Here is a 27376-nt window from a genome sequence, read left to right as displayed (position 1 = left end):
GAAGGAAGAACAGGGTAGGGAGAGAAGGGGTGCTGGGTGGTTCCCATGAGAGTGAGAGTCCTTGGTCTGGTCTGTGGCTGGAGCGCAGAAGGCCTTCCGGCAGGAGGTTAGATGTGGCTCTTTAGGGGAAAGCCTAACCCATCATTCAAGTATGGTGGGCATTGATGAGCAGAGTCTATGGTTTTAGAGCTTCACTATAGAAAGGCAGGGAGAAAGAGAGAAGGTAGAAAGAGAGAGAGGCTGGCCATGACCATGTGGAGAGAGGGGGTAAAGGGGAGAGAGAGGAGGGCTAGAGATGAGAGTAAGAAAGGTGAGAACTTAAAGAGGAGGGGCCAAGCAGCCCCTTTTATAGTGGGCTGGGCTACCTTGCTGTTGCCAGGTAACTGTGGGGAGGAGCATACCTGGCTATAGTCAGGTAACTGTGGCGGGTGGAGTCTAGCCAGAATGCCAGAAGCTTGGGGCTTTATCTATGTGACTGATAGACACAGAATTATGGAGTTGGGGGCTCTGTGGTGTCAGGCACCTGTCTCTGGGAATGTGGTTCACTGTTCCATCCCTTGTGGAGTTTTCTACTGGGTCTCTACTGGGTTACCGGAGCAAGCCTCATTCAACCAAAACAGGCTGCCTTTCACGGCCCCACAATACCCCACAAGTATGAGCAATTCTATGTGCAGTTAAATACTGGCTACTTTGATTAATTTCTAAAGAAGTTGTCATCAGAAAAGGGAGGGAAGGAAGATAAAAGGATGAGTGTTGTGAATGTTTACTTGATCTCTGACTTGATCACTAGTGTGGGGGATAAATTCTTCTGCCTCTGAAACACTCAGTGGCTTGGTGGCTTCTATATAAAGTAGCCAATGGTGCTCAGACTGCAAGTCTCAGCGTGTTTCCTGCTGTGTTTCCTGCTGCAAAACAGCCAGCTGGCATTGCTCTTAGCAACTGCTGTTAGGTTGCATCCATTAGAGAGGGTTTCTGAGCAGAGAGAGGCGTGTTGTGTGGCTTTGACATGAGAATCTCAAGCACTCAGCTGAGATCGGGTTGCTGCTTTACTGTAACTGGCCCCAGGAAGTTGAGGCATCCTTTTCAAATGAGAAAAGAAGAAAAGGAAAGCCAAAACTCGAGAACTAAAATCAAAAATCAAAACCAAACCAAACCTGAAGCCCCCAAACCTCCAAACCAAACAACAACAACAACAAAAACCAAATAACAAACCCCACTTCTGCTGGTGTCCCCTGCACTGACTCCAGCCCCAAAGTTCTCCTCTGCACTCCTAAGACTCATAGGCCTGCAAGCTCTTCTTGGGTTTGTTCTCTATCACTCCTCCCTTCTCGTTTACTGTGCCAAGCCTTGGGGCAGAGCTTTGATGAGCTTTTTTTTACTACCATCAAGTTTTAGTGTAATTGAGATGCACTTTAATGCCAGTTGTTGTTGTTTTCCAGTTTTCAGTTTGGCCAGCTATTCAAATGCCTGCATGTGGAGGAGGGGTGGCTAGTTTTAGGTCAGCTTGGCACAAGGTAGAGTCATCTGAGAGGAAGGAGCCTTAATTGAGAAAATGCCTCCATAAGATCAGGCTGTAGGCAAGCCTGTGGGGTATTTTTCTAATTAGTGATTGCTTGTACGAGGGCTCGTCCCTAGGGCAGAAGACTCTGGCTTCAGTAAGAAAGCAGGCTAAGCAAGCCATGGGGCAAACATCTGGGCATCACTCCTCCATGACCTTCTCATCAGCTCCTGCCTCCATGTTCCGGCCATATTTGAGTTCTTATTCTGACTGCCTTCAATGATGAACAGTGACATAGAAGAATAAGACAGATAAACCCTATCTTCCCAAGTTGCTTTGGTCATGCTGTTTTATCAGAGCAATAGTAACCTTAACTAAGACAGTATCTATTTAGCTATTAATTTTTAACTTATTTATGTTCTTTCATATTACCTAGCTATGCACAGCATGGTATTCACTTACTAACAATGTAGCAATTTGGAAGAGAGAATTTATTCATTTTGTATCAAATCAACATAAATGAAAAGTATGTTAATATACTATAATTAATGGAGGCGAACATCAGAATTAAAAGGAAAATGTCACAACCCAACTTAAATGAGGAGATGCTATGTTTACTTCTGAAGATGACTTTAAGAAGTAGGTGTCAATTAGTAACTTCACAGACACTGTTGATGACAACTGATATCTAAAATAAGTATTTACAGCAGTATTATACATACGTGGGGACAGACATCTAAAATAAATATTTAGTAATTTTTGTTTTATGATCCTTCAAGGTGCCAGTTCAGTGGAGTAAAGAGAAAAAGATTGGCTGAAGTCATAAGCAACACAGCTGTGCTGGAGAAAAGTGTAAGCTTCGAGACTGATCTTCAAGATGCTTTCAATTAAATATTAAGTAATAGTGTGGCTTGAACAATTGTATGTAAAAAAATTAGGATAACTTTAGTTAATTGAATAGTATTAAAAATTATAGGTATATTTTCCATGGCCCACTGGAGTGTAAACCATTCTGTTTGTGGTACAACTTACCTCGGAGACTGAGTGTACAAAGGCAAGGTAATTCTCTGACTATGTTGGAAATACTGTGACTGTTTTTCCTCTTAGGGAAAATAGAAAACAGGGACTCCCTTGTGCTGTGATTAGAGGTAAGACTGACCCCATTGTCCTGTGGGTGGAGCATCTTTTATCTGGAAGTCTAAAATCTAAATTATCTTCACTTTGAAACTCTTTGATCTAGATATAACATCACACATGGAAAGTTATACTCCTGACTTCTTGTGATAGATCATGTAGGTACATTAAAAGTATTGTATGGGATTCACATTAGGTTATGTGTGTAAGGTAGAGATGAAATAAGTGAATTTCATGCTATGATATGTAAACTTAGTGATAGTCAACAAAATGGTAAGAATATAAAGGAGGAGTCAACCAAGACCCATAGGTAGAAAAAGGCAAACTACTGACTTCACCTATGTTCATTAATGTATAACCCTTGAAATTTTAGATTTTCTTGATTCTCTAGTCCTTCAGAAATGACCAGTGAAAGTCTAGTAGGACATATGCCCTTCTCGGGATCTGCCTCTACCTCCCTTCAGGGTAACTAGACAAATAACTGGGAATGAGGTGCACAATAGCTCGAGCTGCTGATGGGAAAGGACCAGTCAATTACCACAGCTGATGGAAGCTGCACAAGGTAATGGCCTGCACTGACTCAGTGGAAGAGCCAGACTAGACTTCAAGATGGCGGAGGACAGCTGGCTTTCATCCATATCGCTGGAAACCATGGTGGCAATGTTGCATAGCTCCCTGTGTGAAACTTCATGCATCATAGAAGAAAGAAACATCCCAGAGGGAACGCATCACCCTTACTAGGAAACTTCATCTACCTTCCTGCTCCCTATACCTCCCCCGAAGTGAATTTATGGCCATTTACTTAATAACCACCTCAGCAGAAAAGCAAATCCTACTCACTTTTGGGGAGTGTTGGGCCCAGGTCTTGAGGTGATGAAGGTAAGGCTGTACTAGGAAAGTCATCACAACTTTTGTGTTAGAGTGGAACCCTATGGGAAAGGAAGGAAATAAAATCTTGGCCCAGGTCTGGTCTGACTCCCAGTGGGATGACAGGGTCCAGAGAGCATAGTAATTATTACACACTTGTTTCAAGTGTATAAAAAGTGGTAGCAATGCTTGTTCAGGTAACCTTGCACTTTTTCCCTCTGCTTCTGGTCTAAGATACAATGGAAATCCACCCGAGAGTTTCTGGAATGGCCACTAGGAAAGGAACCACTATATAACATCGCCTCCCTGAAGGTTTAGATTAGTGCCACAGGAATTGTGCAAGGTAGTGATTGCCATCATCGGCCCCACTTAATTCACAGTTTGGCACTCACAAATGAGCTAAATCTTGGCAGACATTGGGAGACCACTTCAGACTCAATTAAGTAATAACTGCAACTGAATTCCTACATCTTGGCCAAAGCCCATGGCCTCCGGCTTATTGCATGTAGTCAATGTTCTGGACAATGCTACATTTACATGCAGCAAACAGCAGTCTCATTCATAGTTATGCTAATTCCCTTAGTGTGGCCATGACCCAGCTCAAAAAGGCATGAAACTTCTAGATGTCCACTGTATGCCCCACTAGTCCACTTCACTGACAATAGCATATTCCTAACACCAGGTTATCAGGAAGAGCCAAGGGTGCCAAGGGTCATAGCCTCATCACATGCTCCAGAAGGTGAGAGCTAAACCCTACAAGGATTTGGGAGCACACCAGCTTGGCTTCAGTCAGAGAAGCAGAAACACTATGAATGGCATACAGCAAGAGTGAGGATTCCTGTGGCAGAGGAAATATATCAGTAGTCTGGGTCAGGCTATTCTATACCTGATGCAGGTCTGAATCCAGCAGAAAAGACTAGTATGAAGTGAAGGAGAAGAAGGACAGAGAAGAAGTGAGGACATGGAGCATGGATATGGGAAGCTTGGCTGAGGCCCCACTCTGCAAGCTGAGCCCTCTGGTTGGTGCAGGGTTCGAAGAACCATGACTGCTTTGTACAGCCATGTTCAGGGTGCAATGTAAATGTAGCTACTTGGGCCTGGAAGAACCCACAGAACCAAAAGGAAATGTCAGAGGCAAAGCATGCTGTTGGGCCCCAGGGCCCTAGGATAGTGGTGAGGTCCAGGTTGTCTCTAACAGGGAGCTCATGTCCTCTGAAAAACAGCCCCTAGAATTGTCTGGGTAAAAACTGAAAGTCTGTCCTCATGATGCCAAGGATTATGTGGCCCAATGCCCACAAAATAGAAAAGAATCTCTGTACCAAATCCCTTGAAAGATTGTGGTTGTGACCAATTGATAAGTCTGGGTAACTACACATTGTCCAAAAGTTAATATGCAGAATATACTGCCATTAGCATACTAAGTGGCCATGCTTAATGCTGCAACCCTCCTTGCTGAGTTGAGAGGATGGTCCATACTGGGTGAGCCAAAGTTCCTTCCTTGCTCCGACCCCCTCCTGACCGTACACATCTGGACAGTGGTTGATCAGCATGATTTCTAAAACTAGAGGGTGTAGAGAACTAGGTTAAGACAAGCATGGAGTCTGCTGGAAGCTACCACAGCCAGATCCGCTGAGCCACCATGTAAGTTTGGACATGTCCTTTGCTTACTAGACACACAGGAACAGCAGTGGCAACTCAGAGAGACAGAGACTGAACTGTCACTGATGGTACTCAGGCACCCAAAGCTTTCTGAACACCAGCCCTGTTCCCAGGTAGTAGAAACTAGCAATGAGCAAACAGACAAACCCTTTGCTCTGGTTAGAGACTAGAAAAAACGAGGGAAAGAAGTCTAGAGTCAGCTCTGGGTATTCTCAGTGATCTGGTGCTAGGACACTGTATACCCAACTCCAAGTGCTCAGGCCCTTCATGTCAAAGGGTATGATGTTTCCACGAGCCTGATCCATCTTCCATACACACCAGATTACCTCCACATGACCTACAGTTTCTGGTGCAGCATCAGTGCCTGCCAATTGGCATGAGCAGGCTGGTATAGATTGTGCGAGCTATGGAGACCACTGTGCAAGGGGTGGGGTAATTTTAGATACAGTGGCCTGAGATAGTGCCTGAAAGTAAAGACTTAAATAGGAAACAAACAAACAAGCAAGCAAAACCAAAACAAAACAAAAACAATTCATCAAAATGACAAAGGAATCAGTATACAGGAAACTCAAAGGTACAGAGCAGGCCACAGGCATGCAAGAAGGAGTCAGGAGGCAGCAGCCTGAAAGGAGAGGAAGAGGGAGAGAAGGGGTGGGTTAGGGAGATGGAGACTGGGATTGATGGAGACTGTCTTAGTCAGGGTTTCTATTCTTGCACAAACATCATGACCAAGAAGCAAATTGGAGAGGAAAGGGTTTATTCATCTTACACTTTCCACATTGCTGTTAATCACCAAAGGATGTCAGGACTGTAACTCAAGCAGGTCAGGAAGCAGGAGCTGATGCAGAGGCCATGGAGGGATGTTACTTACTGGTTTGCTTCTCCTGGCTTGCACAGTTTGCTTTCTTATAGAACCCAAGTAGTAGCCCAGAGATAGCACCACCCACAAGAGGCCTTTCCCCCTTGATCACTAATTGAGAAAATGCCCCACAGCTGGATCTCATGAAGGCACTTCCCCAACTGAAGCTCCTTTCTCTGTGATAACTCCAGCCTGTATCAAGTTGGCACACAAAACCAGCCAGTACAGAGACTATCATAAGAAGTGCCTAGTGCAACCCAGCACACAGCACACAACAGACTCCAGTCTGTGACTGTTACAGTTGCCCTTTCATCTTTGGGGGATAGGGCCTTAGACTCTAGTGGGTACCCAAACTCCCAGGGAGTACTGAACCCTTGGCATTCTATATACATTCCCTGTGCCTGCATGGCTACAGTATCATTTAACTTCTAACTCAGAAGAGATGAACAAAACCCATTAAAGTAAGATTATACTGTGGTAAGTCTTAAGCTTCATGACTTGTTTATTTCTATAATTTGTTATCTCACAGTGGTGGCAACCTGAGTGATGGACACTGTGGGTGACAGAAGATTGCTTTTGAGGGAGTAAGCTGTATGAAGTGAGAATAAACCTGCGGAGTTCCTCCCATTGACTTAATCCACTGGACTTCCTGTTTTCTGTGACGCACACCGTACAGAGGTGTGTGGCTCATGACAGACAGACTCCTTGGGTCCGACACAGCTCAATGAGTCAGATCCATTGATTGGCCTTGGACCTGGGGTTCCCACCCAACCTCCTTTACACACTCCCTTCTCCTGACCTCCTCTTCCCACCAAGAGAATGAACAAAGGCTAGAGGCTTATAGCTCTGTGTCCCTAAGCACCTACAGGAAAAGATGATCTGAAACAACATTTGTAGAAGGTCTGTGGGGATGCATACTTCCATGGCCACCTTAAACACCCCCCCCCAAACACGCACACATCTGGTGGCACCCAGCCATGCATGGTGCAGAAGCAGGGTCTTGGAAATGTATTCACATGCTGGTGGCTGGTCTTTGGCCTCTTCAGTAATGTTTTGTGGGACCTGGTATCTCTGTCCCTTAGGCCTATCACATTGCAGTGACTGTGATTATAAAGGGCTGATGAGCCTCTACATATGTGGCTATGGTGGTAGGTGCTTTGTAAAAGTGAGGCTTCCGGGAGTTGCCCCCCAGTTTGCAGAATCACTAGTGTGTTGGGCTGTGGCAGCTTTAGCTCTCTGATCACTAGGTGGCTTGCACTGTGTGAACCAGAGGTCCTGCTCTGAAATTCCCCGTGTGCACAGCCATGCTTTGGGTCTCTCCCATGAAGCATGCCCAGGGGATGGATGGCCTGTGGACCACTCTACTCCATGCTCAGGAGCTGATGACCAACACAAAGTGGACTCTGTGTTTGTCTATATTTTTGCTTGTTGCTTATTTTGTTTGTTTTGTTGTTGTTGTTCTTGTTTTTGTTCATTTGTTTTGTTTTGTGTATTTTGACATTTGGTTTGGTGTGTATGTGTGTGTTTAAATCTTACTGAGTGTTTTGTTTTTGTTGGTTGGTTGGTTTTGATTTTTGTTTTGAGACACAGAGAGAACATTGTTGGGTAGATAAAGAAGTGGGAAGGATCTGGGAGGAGTTGGGCATGGAAGAATATTATCGAAATATATTGTATGGAAAAATAAATTAAAATACATTCTTCAAAGGAAAAATATAACACTCTGGGAAATTCTGAGAGGGCTCGTGATTGTTGATAATGATTGTTTTGACTTGACAGAATACAATCAGCTGAGACAAGGCTTTGGGCATGCCTTTGAGGAGTTATCTAGACTCAGCTGGTGGACCTGCCTGTGAGGAGTTGTCTAGATTGGGTTAATTAAAATGTGAAGACTCATCTTAACTCTGAGTGACTCCATTCTATGGGCTAGGGTCTTAGGTTGGATAAAAAGGAAAGAGTGAACCAAACCTGAACATTCATTTTTATTTTTATTTACGTTTTGGTTGGTTCTTTGTGCATTTCACATTACATAACCCAATCCCCCACTCATCTCTACTGCCCCTCACACCCTTTCAACCTCCACCTGAACAGAGAAAAAAAATCTCATTGTGGATGCTGTAGTAGGTCACAGTGTATTCTACAGTATCCACAGTGTTGTTATCTTTTATTCACACTTCTTTGCTGGCAAAGGTTCATTGCAGTGGCTCCTTGGTCTCCACCTTCTGCTACTGTATCAATACTGAATCCTCACTGGGACTCCTCTCAGCTATGCTGTTGTTGCCCTGTGTCCTGGAGATCCTGTAGTTTTGTATCTGTAGGAATAGCCCCTTCATGCACTCCAGCAGTTCATCAATAGGGTCGATGTTGGGATGGGTCAATTCAAAACCCTGGATCTGGGCCTGAGAGGTATCTAAGATGATCACTCTGCCAAAGCTCCCACCATCATGCCTTTGGAGCCAGCTCACCCCCCCACAACCAGGGCCAGCTCTACCCAGTGAGGTGCATGGCCTGTTTTCCTGAGTATTGAAGCCGGTGAGAGACATGGCCAGTTCTCCCACTCTTATGACTCTGGGGCCAGTCTCCAGTCTTCCCTGGATGGCAAGGTAGGAGGTGCATGAGAGTGTGCCACCATCCAGCAGACAAGAGGCATGGCCACCTCTCCTGTGCTCATGCCCCCAGGGCTAGCTCACCTGCAAGCCCTGCATGCAGGTCCAGCTCTACTACGCTACCCAGGTGAGGAGCAGGACCCACTCTCCCAAGTGCTACAGCAGGTAGGGGCCAAGGCCAGCTCTACTGCTCTCATGATCCCAGGGCCAGCTCTCCTGCTTGCCATAGGTGGCAAGGGGCAAGAGCTGGGGAGAGCATCTCTCCCTCCCTCACACTGCCACATGACAGTCAAGAGGCAGGGCTAGCTCTCCAGTGCTCAAACCCTCTGCACTGCCTCACCCATATCCCTGCCACTGGGTCAGCTCTACTATGCTGCTTGGGTGAGGTGCAGGGCCTGCTCTCCTGAGTGCTGCACTTTGTGAGGGGCAGGGACAGCTTTCCTGCTCTTAGGACCCCATTGGGCCAGCTTTCCAGCCTACCACCAGAGGTGAGGGCAAAAGGGAGATGAAGAGATCTCTCCCACACCAATGCCACCACACAGTAGACAAGAGGCAGGGCTAGCTCTTCCATTCTCATGCCCAGGGCTGGCTTACCTGTAACCCCCACATCCCAGATCAGATCTACTGTGCTATTGTCTTACTCAGGGTTTGTATTCCTGCACAAAACATCATGACCAAAAAGCAAGTTGGGGAGGAAAGGGTTTAATCAGTTTACACTTCCATATTGCTAGTCATCACCAAAGACAGTCAGGACAGGAATTCACACAGGGCAGGAACTTGAAAGGCAGGAGCTGATGTAGAAGCCATGGAGGGGTGTTGCTTACTGGATTGCTTCCTCTGGCTTGTTCAGCCTGCTTTCTTATAGAACCCAGGTCTACAAGACCAGGGATGGCACTACCCACAATGGGCCACACACACACCCCCATCACTAATTGAGAAAATGCCTTACAGCTGGATCTCATGGAGGCATTTTCTCAAGGGAAGCTCCTTTCTCTGTGATAACTCCTGCTTGTGTCAAGTTGACACATAAAATCAGCCAGTACAGTTGCCCAGGTAAGGTGCAGGGCCCTAATGTTGCAGCTGGTGAGGGACAGAGTCGGCTCTCCTTATGAAGCCTTGAGGGCCAGCTCTCCAAGATGCCCAGGTAAAAAGTGGGGCCAGGTTTCCACAGCCCTCAGTTATCATTGTCCCAAGTGTCAGCCCAAACCAAGGAAGTCCTCCTGGCCTTTGGTGGTAACAGACCTCAGCTACTGCAGGGCCTTAGACTCAGAGGAACGCCACCCCCACCCACATGGTCTCAGCTGACATCACCAGCTACTTACCACAGGCAGTTCCTCACTACCCTGGAGTCTCCAGATCTGCCTCTCTTCATTGTTCACACATCCTTCTCTTTCTTTTTCTCTTCAATTTCTCTACCACTTACTTGCTCCTCTTCGTGGTGGCAGGGTCCAAGTGTCTGGGGTCATCTCAGGAGTGGTCTCGGGAGTGCTATGCCCTGCTTGAGTGGTGTAGTGTTGGGCAGAGATCATCTCAAGCCTGCCCCCACCAAGACCTGTGTGCTGACAGATTGGTGTTTATCTCAGGCTACCTCTCTGGCTACAACTCCCAACCCCACAGTGCCAGTCTGGTGGTTGTCTCAGGCTCACCATGAGAGGGTCATCTGTCTTAGGCTCACTCCCAGCCAGAGCCCGTAGTTTCAGCTGGAGTTTTTCCAAGCCTCTTGCTTGCTTCTGATCCTGGGCCTGATGTGCTAGACTGGTGGTCATCTCAGACTCAGCTTTTTTCAGGGAATGTCGGGGTACTAATCATTGAGTTACAGTGAGCTTAGACAGATTCTCTCTGCTCTGCCACCTACTGACACACATGTGACACAGCAGCCACGTCTGCAATGCTCTAGGGGCAGGGAACACTCATTTCTCCATTCCTTCTGCTACCTGACTGCAGACACAATGAAACAAGTCTTCTCAGGCTCCTGCTCCCGTGACCTCTCTGCAGTGACAAGGCCGTACCCTTGAACTCTGAGCCAAGACAAACCCTTCCAGTTGCTTTTGCCAGGTGCTTTCTCATAGCAGTAAGACACATAACTGATACGGACACACTGGTCTGTCAGTGACTGGTCTCTGTAACAGGAGAACCCTATAGGGCAACCCTCCCATTTGATGAATAAGACAGGATAGGGGTGGGGCTCGCAGGATGTCTGTTAGAGCAGACCTGCTTAAGGCCTAGAGTGCCTTCCATCTGTAGCCCCAGAGAGAAGCCAAGAGGCAGTGACCCGGGTCAAAGCATACCCGTATACTCACTTTCCCTGGAACTCGTTCTAGGAACTGACATGACTTTTGAATTCTTCTTGTTCAAAAATAAAATAACTTTAGCTCAGGGTAAATAGCTTCAAGTTGGACTGGACTCATTGATGGAGCCTGGGTAGAGAAGGGGGTGGGGCTTGCTTCAAAGTAAGAACCTCAATAAAGCCCTCTGAAGGGTGAGTGAGGCGCAGGCACAGTTATGTGTAGAGTGGGGATGTGCATGTATGTTGGTATCTCCAAGCCTGTGTGGAGGTGGGAATTTGTTGGTTTATGTGTGCACGTAGTATATGAACTTATCTGGGTGTTATGAGACTTATGATGACCACGTATGAGATTATGTTGAATGGGGTAGATTCTTTGAGATGCTGTGTGTAAGTGGTGTGTAGGTGGTGTGTGTGTGTGTGTGTGTGTGTGTGTGTGTGTTTCTCATTACTATTTTTCAGCTTAACCTCTGGACCGTGAGGGTTTTGCTTGCAGTTCCTATATTACCATGGCTATAAGCAGTAACGGATTAAAACAACAACAACAAAGAGGAGCCACATCATGAAATCATTTGAACTGAAATCCAGGACAGGGAGTCTATCAGTCTTTAGGATACAATGGGAAACAGTTCATTTCTCTATTTGTCTTAAGCTATAAACCAAACAGCTGTGTGTGTGTGTGTGTGAGAGAGAGAGAGAGAGGGGGGGGGAAGAGGGAGAGGGAGAGGGAGAGGGGGAGGGGGAGGGAGAGGGAGAGGGAGAGGGGGAGGGAGAGGGGGAGGAAGAGGGGGAGGGGGAGGGGGAGGGAGAGAGAAATACAGATGTTTAGAAGTGGTTGTGCCAGATAGGGCCATATGAGCATGAGCAGTGCTGAGATCTTAGAGTCATGAGTCACTCAGCTGAAGCAGCCCACTTCTGGGGAAATCACACTGCCCAGTGTGTATTCCCAGATAGATTTTGTAGACTTGGCAACTCATCAGGCTGAAACTGTGCTTTTCCCCCAGTAGAATTTCTAAGAAACTGTGTGAGTGTGTGTGTGTGTGTGTGTGTGTGTGTGTGTGTGTACTTGTCTGTCTGTCATATCTCTCCCTGTTTCTGTTTCTCTGTCTCTGTCTCTGTGTGTGTGTGTGCCCCTCTGTCTGTCTCTCCTATCTCTCTGTCTCTCTCTGTCTCTGTCTCTCTGTATGTGTGTGTGTGCCTCTCTGTCATCTCTGTCTGTCTCTGTCTCTCTGTCTGTCTCTGTCTGTCTCTATCTTTCTCTCTCTGTGTGTGAAATATCCTGAATGTAATTTCAGTGATGATAAGATTACACCTATGCTTCTGTATTTTAATGCTATATTTTGTGAACATTTTAATAACTCCTTCGTTGATTCATCCCCCATTCTCCCAGCAAGCAGTTATTTGACATTTGCATTATGTAGGCCATAGAGATACTCATGAATAAGACATGGCCCAGGCCAGAGTGGTCCTCACAGCTTCATCCTTTCTGCCCTGTGGCAGCTGCAGGGCATGTGGAAGGAAGAAGGCAGCTGAAATCTTCCCTCATAGACCTCACAGTATGGTAGGGAATCCCAAACACCAAAGACCAAATGAAGTGCTTGCTACAAGGAGAAATCCTACTTAAGGGAGGAGTCTTGGGAGAGAGTGACTGGTACCAGAGGAAGAGCTTAATCCGCACACAGTTAGACCCTGTGAAGGCACCGAGAGGTTCTCTCAGGGAGAAGAGTGGAGTATGCAGAAAAGAAGCTTATCCTGAGTGGCTGGAATACAGAAAGGAGAAGGGGCAGGGTGGGCACCTGGTGGGGGCACTCGAGTATTGGAGACCAGATTTTGACATCTGTGACAGGCCTGATGTCATGGGCCTGTGATCCTGACTACTTGAGGACGCTAAGGCCAGAACAGGAGGATCGAAGGTTTAAGGCCTTGAACTTGAGATACAGAGTAAGGTGAATACCAGCCAGGCAATGTAGTAAGACCCTGTCTCCAAAGGAAACCATAGAACAATGAAGAGGCTTAGTGTGTGACTAGCTGTTTCAGTGGTTGCTTAGACCCCTGGCTTCTCTCCCCAGTTGTGGTAGGGAGATGTTGAATGGCTGGGATTTGGTGATGCTTATGTCTTGAGACCTTTGGGATAAAGCCCAAGGAAGGACATCCCTGAGTCTGTTCCCCCCAGAGCATGGTTTGGTTGGGTTTCAGGCTAGAACTTGATGTGGAATCAAGTCTCGGGAAAGGAACCTCCTTGTCTGGAATCAGTGAGTTCTTCAAGTTCTGTCAAGCCGTGGATATGGGGAATGCAGGAGGAAGGAATACTGTCCTGTGTTTGCTGTGGTTTGCTGGCTGCAGTGGTGTTTGCTAGTGGACGGTATCAGTTTCTACGTTGTCTACTAAGTTCTAAAATTCCCCTTTGCTGCCATTTTCTCTTAGCCGATATGTTATCCCCATCTCACACAGAGTGAAGCCGGCTGCCGGCCTGTGAGTCATGCAGGAGCTACATCTTCAGACACTAAATGGACCCAGCCCTGCATTCTGTGGAAACAGAGGTGGTCTACGTGGGCTTGTGAGTGTGCCTCCAAGAACAGCCACAGGATAACTTGCATCAAATACAGCTGTAATAGAATTACAGGCATGCACTGAGCCTCTCTTTTAATCTGGCAACTGAACCTTATTATCCAATAAGCTTAAAGGACAATAAATTCCAGACGCAAATAAGGAAGTGTCATACCACTTAGAGTACTCACAGCACTAGAAGGGGAAGCTGGTGAAATCCAGATCTGACTGCATTTGCCAGAGGCCCCAGGCACATTGGAGATTTTGATTGCAACCCATGGGTGGGCTTTGTGAGTCTCAGGGATGTGTGTGGGTCCCCATAAGCAGTAGATATGACCTTCACAGGTGAGCCTGGCTGGAGTCTTTTCAGAATATCTCTTGACTCTGTCAGCTGCTTGTCACTCACTAACCACAGCAGCTACAGAGACCCAGACCTGGTGAAGGTATCATGTGATTATCCATGGAGCAGAATTGAAGAGGCCTTGGCCACGGTCATTGCTGTCGAGGCTCCCCAATAGCCTCTTCCACAGACTATATCACTTAGATCAAATGCTTTACAGATTCCAGTCGGCCCTTGCAAATAGAAAATAGACTAGAATCTGTGGAACAGGGCAAGGGAGAAGGCCTAGATATTGAATCTGGTATTTAACACAGACCAGAGAATCGAAGTCAAATGACTCTTCTGAACTCTGAGGATGGGCAGAGTGTCAGAACAGGGGTGGGTGACAGTCTAATGTGTGTCACAGGCAGTGTCAGAACAGGTATGGGAGGCAGCCTAATGTGTGTTTCTAAGATGATCTGTGGGATGCTGGATATTTTAGCACTTTTTAAAAAATGCAGTTTTTGAGCTATCTAGGCACTAAAGAAACAGAAAATATCTGCATAGCAGCAAATAGGACAGAAAAAAAATGCTGTGGTTTGGATGTGCCTGTCTCTCACAAGCCCATGTGTTAATGGTATTGTCCCCAAGTCAGTACGGTTGGTAGTGATGCAGCAGTTATGACGTGGGTCTATGGGTCAAGCCCAAGAGCATTCCTGAGGGGCTTTTGGGACTGTAGTGCCTTCCTCTCTCTCCTCTTGCTAGTGAGGTGAGTGACATTGCTCTAGCACCTGCTCCCTCTATAATAGGCTTGCACATAAACCCAAATCAGTGGGGCCAGATGATCCTGGACAGGAACCACTGTCAGCCAAGACAAACCTTTCATCTTTATAAGTTAATTATCTCGGGCATTTTGAAATATTGACGGAAAGCTAACACTAATAAGCTTTTGATTTTCTCTTTCTCTCTCTCGTGATTAAAAAGACCACTTATTAGTTCAGTGCAGATGAGAGGCTGGAAGAATAGGTCCTGTACCTGCATTTTTTTTTCTTTTTTTCTTTTTTTGGGAAACTCAGTCATGGTGTCCAGAGCTTAATGAAGAAAAACACTCTCAACCTCATTCAAATAATGATAGTGAATTCAATGAGAACGTTGCATTGGTCAGGGTTCTCTAGAGGAATAAAATCTAATAAATACACACACATGCACACACATATAAAATATAATACATATACACATAAGTGGATATACACACATGTATATGCATATATATACACATATATATACACACATATGTAAATTAACAAATAAGCTCATGTTGAAATAGCAATAATTATCTCCTACCAGAAAGGCTCAGAACCTAGCAATTACTTAGTCTATGGGACTGGGAGCCTCAGCAACTGCAATATCTCCACAGTGGCTGGGGAGGCCCCTGTTGCTAAGTCCACTGTGCTGGGCACCTCAGAAGCCTTAATCTTGGTTCATAAACTAGAAGGATTCCTGGAGAGCCACCAGTCCTTAGTCCATGCTGGAATTCTGGAAATGCTGGTTCTGATATCAGAGAAGAAACAGCAGCAGCAGCAGCAACAATAGGTTACAAATAGAAACAACCTGATCTCCAGTAAACACGAAAATAGTTCAATTATGTCAGGCACAAGACAAAAGAATATAAAAGATTCAACTTGGAAGGAGCATAAAATTCAGTTTTTGAGTTAGCTTCATGTAGCCCAGGTTTGCCTTGATCTCACTGTGTAGGGGAATAGAATGACCTGGAGCTTCCAAGCTTCCTGCTTCTACCTCTTAATTGCTGGAATTCTGGGTTATGTGCCTCCATGCCTGGTTTATGTGGAACTAGATGTCAAATCCATGTCCGTCTATGTGGTAGGCAAATGCTCTCAGCCAAGCCATAGCCTCAGCCTTCCCCAAATGCATCCTTTCCCCCTTCTTTTTTTAATTTTATTTTATTGTTTTAAGATTTCATACTTGAGTACAATGAATTTTATCATACCTATCCCTCCCTCCTCAGCCTGAGTCTCCCCATCTACCTCTCAAATTCACGTCTTCTTCCATAACTACTATATGATACATTATAGGATTTTATAGTATTATAGACAGTATGTATTATAGCCTCTGTATATAATCTGAATCTAGCTAGTGTTGTTTTTATTCACATGGGTGTAGGGCTGACTAACCACTTGAGCATGAGCAACCTAAGAGGGAGCTCATTCATGAGGGACACTGACTCTGCCTTTGAGCTTTGGGTGCAGGGTTGTGCTATAGATTTCCCTCTTGGGGGCAGGGTATACCAGTCTCTTATTCTCTGTACCTTGATCAGTTGTGGTTCTCTACAATAACTTCTGTGTCTTTAAAAAGGAAGTTCCTCTGATGAGGGGAAGTGCTGAGTTGATTGCAGGGCTTACAGACGGGTATGACTGCTGATGGCCTTTCTGGCCAAGAGGCTTGCACAACACCTATGACAGTGACACTAGGATGGATAGCCATTGACTTCTAGGTCAACATCAACTTGATTTGTCCAAGTCCTGTGACTGAAGTGTGTGGTCTTACCCTCATGTTCTGGCAGTCAACCAAAAGCAATGACAGAGGCTTGGGTTGTCAACAGTGAAAAGAAAAGTGTGTCAGCACTGGGCAGGATGGAGTGCAAGTTTACATGTGTTTTCATTTATGTTAAAACTCAGAGTGTGCGAGAGATGATGGGAGTTGTCACTGGTGCCTGTAGAGCCGTGGTCAGGAGTGAGTAGAAGAGAAAACAAGCAGAGGAGGAACATGAATCTCACAGTTCGAATTCTTAGATAAAGATGTGGGCTCCAGGTTGAGCTTTCTAGTTTCGAGTCCAGCATATATCATGTTCCAGATGTGAGTCCTAGGGTGACCTTTGCTTCCTGTGATGTATCCCCTCATTTATAGAAGGGAATGGGGTTTTTCATTAATTATTTTATTTGTTCACTTTACAGCCTGGTCACAGGTTCCCCTCTTTCCTCTCCTCCAAGTCCCAGCCTTACAAGTCCCTCCCCCCATTATCTCCTCCCTTCTCCTCAGAGAAAGATAAGCCCCCTCCTTGAGTACCACTCCACTTTGGAACATCAAGTTAAAACAAGACTAAGTGCATCCTCTCCCACTGAGACCCAACCAAGCCACTAGGGAGGCTGCTGACCTGAATCTTGTCTCTGACTTTACAGTGCTGGTGAAGCACTTCATGAGTTCAGATGGGAAAATAGCTCTGAGTTCACTCTTGAATAAACTTCAGAGAAAAGAGAGGCCAAAGGTCAAAAAAGTTGTCACTCTGGCTTTCAAAACAATGCTTTCCAGGAAAGCTCTGTGGTTCTAGGAATCTGCAGATAACAACAAACACCTTCCCATGCCAACTCTGCTAAGCACTGAGGAAAAGGCTACAAGGGTTCTTCTGTATGTAGATTTGGGATTGCAAGGAAAAGATGCTGCAAGAGGTGAAGATGGATAAGGGAGTGAGGGGCTTCTGGTCGACCTCTGTATGTGGGCTATGGATGGAAGCTTACTGAGAGAGGTAAGCACTGAGATCTGTGCATCCCACATCATAGCAAAGGACAGACATCTCAGTGACCAAGCCAGAGAAGGGCTGTTGTCCTCCAGCAGAGAAGCTTCCTACCAACACACGGATGACACACTCTGGATTTGCAGCTTCCCGACAACAGTGTAGCCATCATTGTGGAGGTAGACTATTCAAACCCAGAAGAGCTAGAATCACCCACTGTAACAAAGTCATGGTGGTCTGAATGAAAATGGCTCCCATAGGCTCACAGAAGGTGGTACTATTGAAAAGATCAGGACAGGAGACCTTGTTGAAATATGTGTGGCCTTGTTGGAGGGAGTGAGTCACACAGAGTGGGGTTTGAGGTTTTAAAAGCCCAAGTCTGGATCAGAGGCTTCTCTCTTCCTGCTGCCTGCAAATTCAGATGTAGAACTCTTAGCTCCTTCCCAGCACCGTGTCTTCCTCTATGCCATTATACTTTCTGCCATGACAATAATGGACGGAACCTCTGACACTGTAAGCCAGCCCCTATTAAATGCTTTCCTTTTTAAGAGTTGTCATGGTCACAGTGTCTCTTCCCAGCAATAAAACACTGACTAAGACAAAGGTTAACTGTAGACCAAAGTATTTGTCAGAATAAAGTAATATTCCCATGCTCGCTCACAGGTTCCAGGACTATTATTATTCTGCTAAATAAACGTAGTATCAAACTGCCTTCTAGATTTGTGTTTCTATACCCACAGATTAGTGCAGCTCTTGACGGATAAATGTATCTGGGCCGTGGACTGCTCAGCCACAAACGAGTAATGTATAATCCTCTGGTCAAGGCTCAGATCCCATTTGTGATTAACATGGACACTCACAACCCGTGAGAATACAGAGATTAAGTGTCTGTGGAATGGGACATCTGTGTCACACCCTTTCCCCAAGCCCCAGAGATGGTTGTGCAAGGGGAGTGAGGGCAGTTACAAGAGCCAGAGGTTAGGGAGGAGTGAGTGGAATCATGATCTGGGCACGACAGAACCACGACACTCATGGACTCACAGTGGCTGTGCTGGCCTGCACAAGACCTGCACAAGATCAAGCCAGTCAACATTCCAGCATGGCGTGGGAAGAGGTTCATGAGCTCTGACCCCTGAGGAGCTGTGAACAGTCGATGGCTTCTTGGGGCTGGGGTGGGGTCAGTTTTCTGGGTGTGGTCCTGGTAGGCAACACACCAGTGGATGGTCCCACATTAAGGAGTATATGAACACCATAAATTTGGAGTCCATGGATTGTTTATAAAAACAAACAAACAAACCAAAGTTGGGGTGGGGTACGGTGGGGTGGGGGAGAGGAGTAAGCCTGGATCTCAGAGGAGTAAGGGTAAAAAGTGAACATGATTAAAATGCATCAAAATTATCAAGGAATCAATAAACATAAAAAGAATGCTCTCCTATGCACATGCACACACAAAATAAACATTTTAAAAGAAAAATCAGATTTCAAATAATAAGGAAACACAAAACTCTGAATAAATATCCCCATGACATCATCTGTGTAACCTAAGGCTAGAGCTGGCAGGTTTACAGGAGAAACTGAAATGAGCAAGTCCTTGTTAGTTCTAGTACACGCCCTGAGGACTGGAGGATGGAGGGGTTGTTCAACTGTGCACTCCACAAAGGATGGGGACAGCAGGTACTAGAGAGATGGTTTTTAAAGAAACTTGTACCCGAGGGCCAGGCTGCTCTCCTTTGTAGCCACTGCCTATCGTTTGGGAGATTGCCGTGTGAAAAATCTTAATGGCTCCCACTTCTACAAGACACATCACTAGAAGACAAGTGCCACAGTGCTGGAAGGTGTGTCAGTCAAGGCTACACACTCCAGCCCAGCCCCGCAAAGTTTTGTGTACTCAGTGGATCTCTATAGAGAAAACTCAAATGCCTAAGGGAAAACAAATTCTATGCCCACACTGGTTAGAGTGCATTTCACATAACTCTTCCATGGTGTTGTGTGACAGTATGGGACGAGGACATACAGGGACAGTTCTGTGGCAGTTTGGGTTTTCTTGGCTTTGTATAGTCTAGCATGGAGTGTAGTCTTAAGAAGTAGGGCTGAAAGTTTCAAATCACAATGAAGCCACTTCTAAGCTATTACATGCCTGGTTAATGAGTTGACTCCGGTGAACTGTATCCACGTGTTCTGGGTCTCTGTTAGTACATACACACTTTAGAAACACACCCACACCATCAGCAGCCCAATCACCAATCTTACACAAAGCAAAGCATGGCTACCGCTGTTGGAAACTAGCCCAAGAAGCTGGAATAAATCCCAGTAGCAAAGCCCACCACGGCCCCACTACATGACGACTGTAGCCTTACAGAGCCCCTAGGATCTTTCTTTACTTCAGTTCACTGTCATCTTAGGCAGGTGTGGGAGGTCCAGGGGACTCAGGAGGCTTGTTCTGTTTTATTTGTTTGTTTCTTCGTTTTCACTTTAAAGGACGCGCCCATGGAGTGTTCAAAGCAATGGTTTTTAGACCAAGGACTTCCCCCTTTAGATCAAATGAGACAGCTGAGTAGTGGGAATGGGTGAATGCATTATTTAATTCTAGACCCTTCCCCCAGGTACTAAAATTATGCACACACACACACACACACACACACACACACACGAATAAACATACTTTCAATAGTAAAACATCAGGTCAAATGTCCGTTTTAAAGATGTGTTTTATTCTCTTTCTTTCTCTCTCTCTCAATTGTGTGTGTGTGTGTGTGTGTATGCACACGTGTGCATATGTGGGCACAATTACCTTTGGAGGCCTGAAAAGGGCATTGGATTCCCCCAAGCTGGAGTCAAGCAGTTGTAAGTCAATGAGAACTAAACTAGGGTCCTTGGCAAGATCAACAGATGCTTTTTATCTTTGAGCCATTTCTCCAACTCCTCAACTTTCCTACTTGATGGCAGTGGCAGGTCAGAGCCTCCAGGCTCCTGTAGGCTTGGGTTCCTGTCCTGACTTCCTCGGATGAACTATGACGTGGAAGCATAATCCAGGCAAACCCTTCCCTCCCGAAGGTGCTTTGTTCATGATGCCTCCTCACACCAACAGTAACTCTAACCAAGACAGCCATCAACTTCACAGTACACTTTGATTCAAAAAAAGAAATCATGAAAAAATAATGTGCTGAATATTTCTTGGCTGTAATCTTCTGATGCCATGGGCTCTGTGTTGAGTAAAATGCCTGTAAGTTGCACCTGCCTCCTGGGGACCAGTTTAGGCCTGTTTTCATGACGAGCTGGCTTTTTAAAATGGGGTTCACTTGCTTTATAGTGAAGCAAAGCCTTGCATGATATACACGCACTGGGCTTGCTATGACACAAACATTGCTCATGTGTTTAGATGAAATAAATGAAGCTGCTGATATTAATTCCTGGCACTGTGGCTTGCAGGCTAGGAGTAAGGAGACACCCAGAAGTCAGAGTGCCTGGGTACAAATGCCAACTTGGATGGTGGCTCACCGATTATACAGCCTTCAGTGAGGGTACCTCTGAGTGTCTGTTGTTTTTTTTTTTTTTCCACCTCTTATTTAATTTAAAATCTTTTGTGTATATGTGTATGTGGAGGGGGTGTAGTTGCATATGAGTACAGGTATCTGTGTAGACCAGAAGAGGGCACTGTGCCCTTGGAGCTGGAATGACTGGTTGTCAGCTACCTGTAACTGGTTCTGGGAACCAAAGTTGGGTCCTCTGCAAAGGCAAAACAGGCTCTTTGCCACCGAGCCATCTCTCCAGCTCCTCTGCTGTCTCATTTTAAAACTGGAATAATAGTTGCCCCCACCTTCAGACACTCCTCTTGGGCCAAGAGATACGAGGATCGCTTCTCTGTAGGATGCTTCTCATGAGAGCTATGAGCACTTACTAAATGCAAGGCCTGCTGCACTCTACTCAACCTGTCCCCCTAATCCTTCCATACGACCAGAGAGGTCTCCACTACTATACCTTCTCTACAGATGAGGTCATGCATGTTTGTGGTTGTTTAATCCTGGCCTTCATGACTGTTCTTGTTTGATTATGTGACCAGCTTGGTGCTCTGTGCTTGTATCTCCTGATTTTTATCATTTCTTTTCCCACGAGAGAGTTTCACCCACTTTCCAGCAGTTTTTCTGGAGGAGGGTTTAGGGACTTCATCAGAGCAAAGTCCAAAATAAAACAAAATGAAAATCTCACAAAAGAATCTAAAAGCAGAAGAATTGTGAAGCCAGCTTGTACAGCAGGAGGAGGGGCTCCCTGGGCACTGGGATGTCTGGCACTGACTTTCGACCCCGTTCTCCCATGGCTCTGTACAGAGTTCAAGCCTTGAGGCACTTAGCATGCTGCCTTCTGTGTAGCAGACCAAGTGCTTACTGCTCGTTCCTGATGCTTCCTCTGGCTTCAGATATCTTACGTGCTATTTTACTGGCTCAGAGGGGACCCTGCAGGTTTTTTCCCTGACTAAAAACCCTTGAAAGACTTGCCACCTCTGCCAGGGTTTTGGAGAAATTCCCCAGTCAGCACAAAAGACATAGTGAGGTTACAGATTTACAACAGCCGGAGTTCTCTTTCTAGATTTCCTAGGCAGTTAATAACTCGGCACAGCGCATTGCTCGTGGGAGCTGCGGCATTCTGATCTTGCCCAGTGGTGCCATCACCAGCTGCTCACTCTGTAGAGTAGAGCCGTGGGAAGTTTTCCCATTCTAGGGCAGGATCCAGTGTGGCACTTTGCTAAGGAGAATGAGGCGTGTGTGCGGTGAAACCATCCTGTGCACTGCACAGTTTTGAAAGCATTCTGCACAGATGCAGAGAGGTCCAGATGAAACCAGCTGACTCAGTTACACTCCTTAGCTGATAACCCTGCCTCTCCAGCTTTCCAGTGAGTCACAACTTTAGGCAGCATCTCGTAACGTTTGTCAGAAACAGCCATGTGGAGGAATGAGAGTCCAAGTCTTTGAAATTCTAAGTAAAAACCTGTCCACCAATCTCTGGAAGAAAATAGTATCCAAGAAGAAGTGAGCATGCATTGAGCATGGAGTAGAAAAGTCTGCCTTTATCCTTGCTATACCCCGATTTCATCTGGGGCCAGGAAGATGCCTCATCTACCCAACTGTAAGGAGGAAGATAATAGCTGTTTATGTACCTGAAGGGGGAATGGTGGGGATTAATTAGTTAATGGTTCCATGGGCTTTGAAGTGCTAAGTGCTATTAGGCTTCATTTAATCTACCCTAATAGTTCCACAAACTCTGGCTCTCCTCGCCAGCCAGGACTTGGCATCTCTTGATCAGAGTTTTCAAATGGCGGAACAGTTTTAATGCAAGTGTGTTCAAAACTGGTTTGTGCTGGCATTTGCAATTAAAAAAAAAAAGTTAAACACTTGAGCAGTCACCAATCACCATCGCCTTGTTCAAGTGTACCAGAAGGCAGACTAATCTCTTCATGATAATGGAGGTAAATATTAGCACCCCCCACACACACACACACACACTTTTTTTTACCTGCTTCCCTCTGCCCTCATATCTTAGATCTCCGAATCTTTTAGTTTCACAGGCTGAAAGTTTGAAATAGAAACTCAAGGGAACGACCTTTAAGACTTGAGTATCAGTTCACATGTGCAGCCTGGCTGGAGCCAGCTACCTGTTCCTGAGGGCTTGGGACTAATCTTTAGGGTAAACTACTGCTTATGGTCACCATTGCCGTGGAGCATGGTCCTGAGTTCCCTGCCTTAGCCTTGGTGAACAAACAGGGCCTTTTAACAGCCCTGTTAAATAGATGACGAACTCCATGGTAGTTTAAAATGGCATATTTAAGTTGAGAGTTCAGAGTTGTATCTATCAGGGTGCATACATGCTGTCTTTGAGGTACTTCGCAGAAGCGGGGTGGGAGGGACATGTGGAGAGACTTTGCTTGGGTTCTAGGGGAGAGCCAAGCACATTTCATGCCAGCTTAGCTTAGGGCACGCACAGTGCAAGCTGCACTCTGCTCTTGCCTCCAAGGTAAACCTCCTTAGGGGTGGTCAGGCAAGGTCAGGGAAAAGACAGCCATTGAGTTGGCCATTTGGCTCAGTGGATTGGGGTCAGTGTTCTTTACCCTCAGTGGCTGACCCTCCTCTTACATAAGCAGTAGGCTGGAGGTGGCATTTCCAAGGCCGTCAATACTGTGTGGAATGTCAGTCAGTGGATTTCACCCTGAGCAAGCTCTAGTTTTACAGGGGACCTTTAGCAATCTGCCTAAGGCAGTGATGCCAGCCAGGTCACTGCTGGGAGTAGTTATAGTAGCAAAGACTAGTTCCATCATTACCTTCCCCCTCTTCCTTGCACTTGATTCTTTTGCACATCTCCCATCTGGGTCTCCTACCTGGCAGCTTCGTGACATGAACTGCTTATCTTTTTCTTTGATTATACTTTATCAGGACACGGGAAAATATTTTCTATGTTTTTCTTCAGCAGGCTAGCATGATATAAGATAAGACATTCTTGATTGGTAGTTGGTTTTGCATTCCCTGCTAGGCAAACATTTCTGGTATATGTAATGAATGTACCGTGTAAGTAGCGCAGGGCGTGTAACTGTGACAAAGTTCTGGGCCTTTTCCGGTATGCTGGTCCTTTTCAGGTCTGCTCAGTGGTCATGAGCTACATTTTGGTGTGATCTGATTGGCCAGCCTGGCTTCTGACAGTAGCTAGCCTCAGTGTTCCCAGACGTACTGGGTGTTTGTGAGAGAGTGCTAGAACATAATGAGGGAGCTAGGATGTAACAGACTAGCAAGAGGTAGCTGACGAACAGACATCTCTTAGAACACTCTACAAGTGTGTTCTTGTGAAGGAACAAATTGCTACAATTGATGTGTGTATGTGTAAGTGTGTGTGTGTGTATCTGAGTGTGAGAGTGTGTGTATCTTTGTGTGTGTGTGAGTGTAAATGTGTATGTGTGAGTGTGTATCTTTGTGTATGTGTATATGAGTGCGTGAATGTGTGTGTGTAAATGTGTATAAGTGTGTAAGTGTGTGTGTGTACATAACTATTAGTAGTTACATGTAAAACTGTACATAATTTTATGGAAAGGTTGGAACGGAGTCATTGATTTGGGAAAATGAGTTGGTGAGCCTCATTTTATGTAGTTGCTCTCTTACAGGGGACTGGGTAAAATGGTCATATTTTCTTTCACATTTTGAATACTTTTAGTCCCCAAATCACTAAATATATACTTTTGATTTGCTGTATCCCATAGTATTTATCCAAATTCAATCATCTTGGTAAATTCTCAGTGGGCTCAGCCTTCTCAGAAATTCTTTCTCTGAGGCCTGGGACAGGCTGGCTCTCCAGCTCTGTCCACTTGGGGAGTGTTTTCAAGAGCGTAAAACAGGAGAAGCAGAATTTGCAGAGATCCACACCCTGGGCACCAGGCTGGAGCAGAACAGAACCTTAAGCACTTTAGTATGTGACAAGGAGGCCTTGGAGGCTGAAGTGAGAACTTTCCATACAGTCACCTGTGCCCCACCCCCCGGATCTGTAGCTCATGAGCAAGTCTTCTATTTTAAAAAAGACTATATCTTTATGATCAAAGATCAGTGCACTTCACTAGTTAGAATTAAAGAATTATAAGCAATAGCTCACAACCAAATCTTTACATTTCTTCCTCCTAAGGGAAGGGGAGCAGCACATGGCTGCCAGGGGATCCTCTGTTGTGTGCAGAAGGCCTTTGCAATAACCAGGGTATGCAATCAGCCTTGTTGTGCACAGATGGAGTAATGAAAATAAAAACTGTAATATAAAGATAGAGGTGATGGCTCAGTTACCAAGGTACTTGCCCTGTAAGCATGAAAAGCTGGAGTGGATCCTCAGAACCCAAGTCGGCACGTCTGGTATGGTGTTTGTGATCACAGCACTGGGGACAGGGAGACAGAGTCGCTCTGGAGTACACTGTCTAGCCAAGCAGGCTTAATTAGTGAACTCCAGACCAATAAGGGACCCTGGACAACACAAAGAAACAGGACAACATTCCTGAGGATGGCAACAGAGGTTGTCCTCTAGCCTACACACACACACACACACACACACACACACACACACACACACACACAAGCTCTCCTGCACACACACATGCATAAAAAAAGAAATTATCATGTGTTTACACACACACTAGAATGATACTCAGTAACAAAAAGGGAATCCTGTTGTTTGCACTAATGTGGATGAACCCAGAAGATACGACACAAAGTGGAAACCAAATGGTCAAACCCATATAGCAGAACTGGGAGTACAAGGGCTGGAGATGGAGCAGAGGGGAGACGCTGGTCAAAAGGCACAGATGCATGGCTCTCAGCTAAGGAAGTACAGGAGAGCAGATGCAGCGCACGGCAGCCAGTTAATTACACTGAATTATGTGCTTGACATCTGCTTAAGTGTTCTCCCTGTAAACAAACGGACAGAAGAGTAACGAGATGGTGAATGAGATTGCCTGTGGTGATGCCATCAGAAGATGTGTTGTAGCAAACAACCACACTGTATACCTAACTCCAGGTAGTCTTATTTGTCAGTGACTCCAGATTTTGTCTGCAAGGCTCTGTGTTGTATACCAGCCTTCTCCACTCCAGTGTGGCAGTCCTCCTGTCGGTGGAATACTCAGTACTTAGTTCTTGCCATCTCTGGTTGCAAGGGATAGACTCATTTTTTTTTCAATATCACAGCTGAAACTTGTAATTACGTCCTATCCAGATTCTAAAGGGCCAGCTTTCTGCCTTCAAATATCACTCCAAGAACAAAGTCCACCTAGCCTGACTCTGAACAGTGCTCCTGTTTTCAAGACAGGATGGATTTCCAGCATCCGGCCATGAGTGTGTCACTGCAGCAAGGCCTGTGTTTGCCATGCAAAAGGAACAGAGTTCCAGATCTGGTCCACATCCAGTACTGCTCTTATATAAATGCTATGGAGTGCAGGATCTTAGGGTAAATCTGTGCACATCTGGGGAACCCCAGTGAATCTGCTGGCAGCATTTTAGCCCTCATCATGCTGGAGTGCATTTAATGAAATGCTTTTCTGCCTTACATGGGTACCCTGTTTTTCATTGTCACCCCTGTAAAGTGAATCCCAATTACTTAGAGAAGTAGTCTATGGTTCACAGTACATGTATGGAAAGCCAGCGTTCTTCCTGCCTCTTATCTGGTTGCTTCATTGTACGTCCTCGCTACAGACAAGCTAATAATCTACTTCTTGATTGAGCTTCTTCTCCTTTGAAGGCAAGGGGGACACGAATGGCTTTTCCCTTCTAGAGTTCTCAGTAATATCGGAATGAAGTGTGCACCTAGGGCTAAGAGGTGTTTGTGACTTGTTATTGTTTACTTTCTATATAGGTACTTCTGCGGTGTTGATCAACCTGCAGCTATGCTTGCCTGTAAACACAGGATCTCCGAGGAATGGGAAATTGGAGGAAGAGTCAACTGTCTGAGAAGCTGGAAGTTGGTCAAGGGCATAGTTCTTGTTGAAACATTCATCAGACTCCAGGTAGGCTGGCCTATCCTACCACTCCTGTGAACTCAACTCAAATACAGGTGTAGTCTCAAAGAAGAAAGTACTAGAAAACAGAGTTCAGTGTACTCTCACATGCTTTGATGTGAGCCTTTCTGGATCAGGCTTGACCAGTGCAATGGGTACACAGCTCCGAGGAAGCCTGTAATTCAGTTTTCCCCATGTACCCAGTAGCTCTGAGAGCAAGGGTGACAGGGATAGCCGGAGCCCTGTCCTATACCAGGTGGCTGAGCCCTTCATCATAACTTCCTCCCCACTGCCTCTAAGTCTATTGCCTTAGGACTCTCTGGACCATGTAGTACATTCTCCACAAATCCAAACTCCAGCCTTCTCAACTATAGAAGAACAAGAGAAAACAGAATCTTTTCATCTGTGGAGAATCCACCCAAGCTCACAAGTATATCTTTAAAGTGTTTCACAAATTGACAAATAGATTACCTTTACCTGAATCAGAGATGATGGAAAAAGGAGAGAGCTGATGAATCCTAACTCCCAGTGGTTATCTGACCAGATGCTGCCTTTGGCAGAGAAGGAATTTGATA

At 45.7% G+C, this 27376-nt stretch overlaps 1 long non-coding RNA gene and 1 pseudogene across 4 annotated transcripts in view; one reads left to right on the top strand and one right to left on the bottom strand.

Moving 5' to 3' along the window:
• The window catches only part of G630018N14Rik, an 85284-nt gene that overhangs the window by 45600 nt on the left and 12308 nt on the right, over positions 1-27376 (top strand). For 2 of the 4 annotated variants that reach the window (XR_003950526.1, XR_003950524.1), the window contains 3 exons: positions 2278-2350; positions 2606-6695; positions 26660-26810. This is a non-coding gene — a long non-coding RNA (RIKEN cDNA G630018N14 gene). Of the gene's footprint in view, positions 1-2277; positions 2351-2605; positions 6696-13355; positions 13840-26659; positions 26811-27376 lie in introns of those variants that run through there. The other 2 variants (XR_003950525.1, XR_003950527.1) reach the window with 2 other exon arrangements.
• Gm22330 lies at positions 10410-10524 on the bottom strand (annotated as a pseudogene).

The sequence above is a fragment of the Mus musculus genome, chromosome 13 (genome assembly GCF_000001635.26).
Source record: "Mus musculus strain C57BL/6J chromosome 13, GRCm38.p6 C57BL/6J".
NCBI classification, from domain to species: Eukaryota; Metazoa; Chordata; class Mammalia; order Rodentia; family Muridae; genus Mus; species Mus musculus.
The sequence above is the reverse complement of the archived record's forward strand: the minus strand, read 5'-3'. Positions and strand labels throughout refer to the sequence as shown.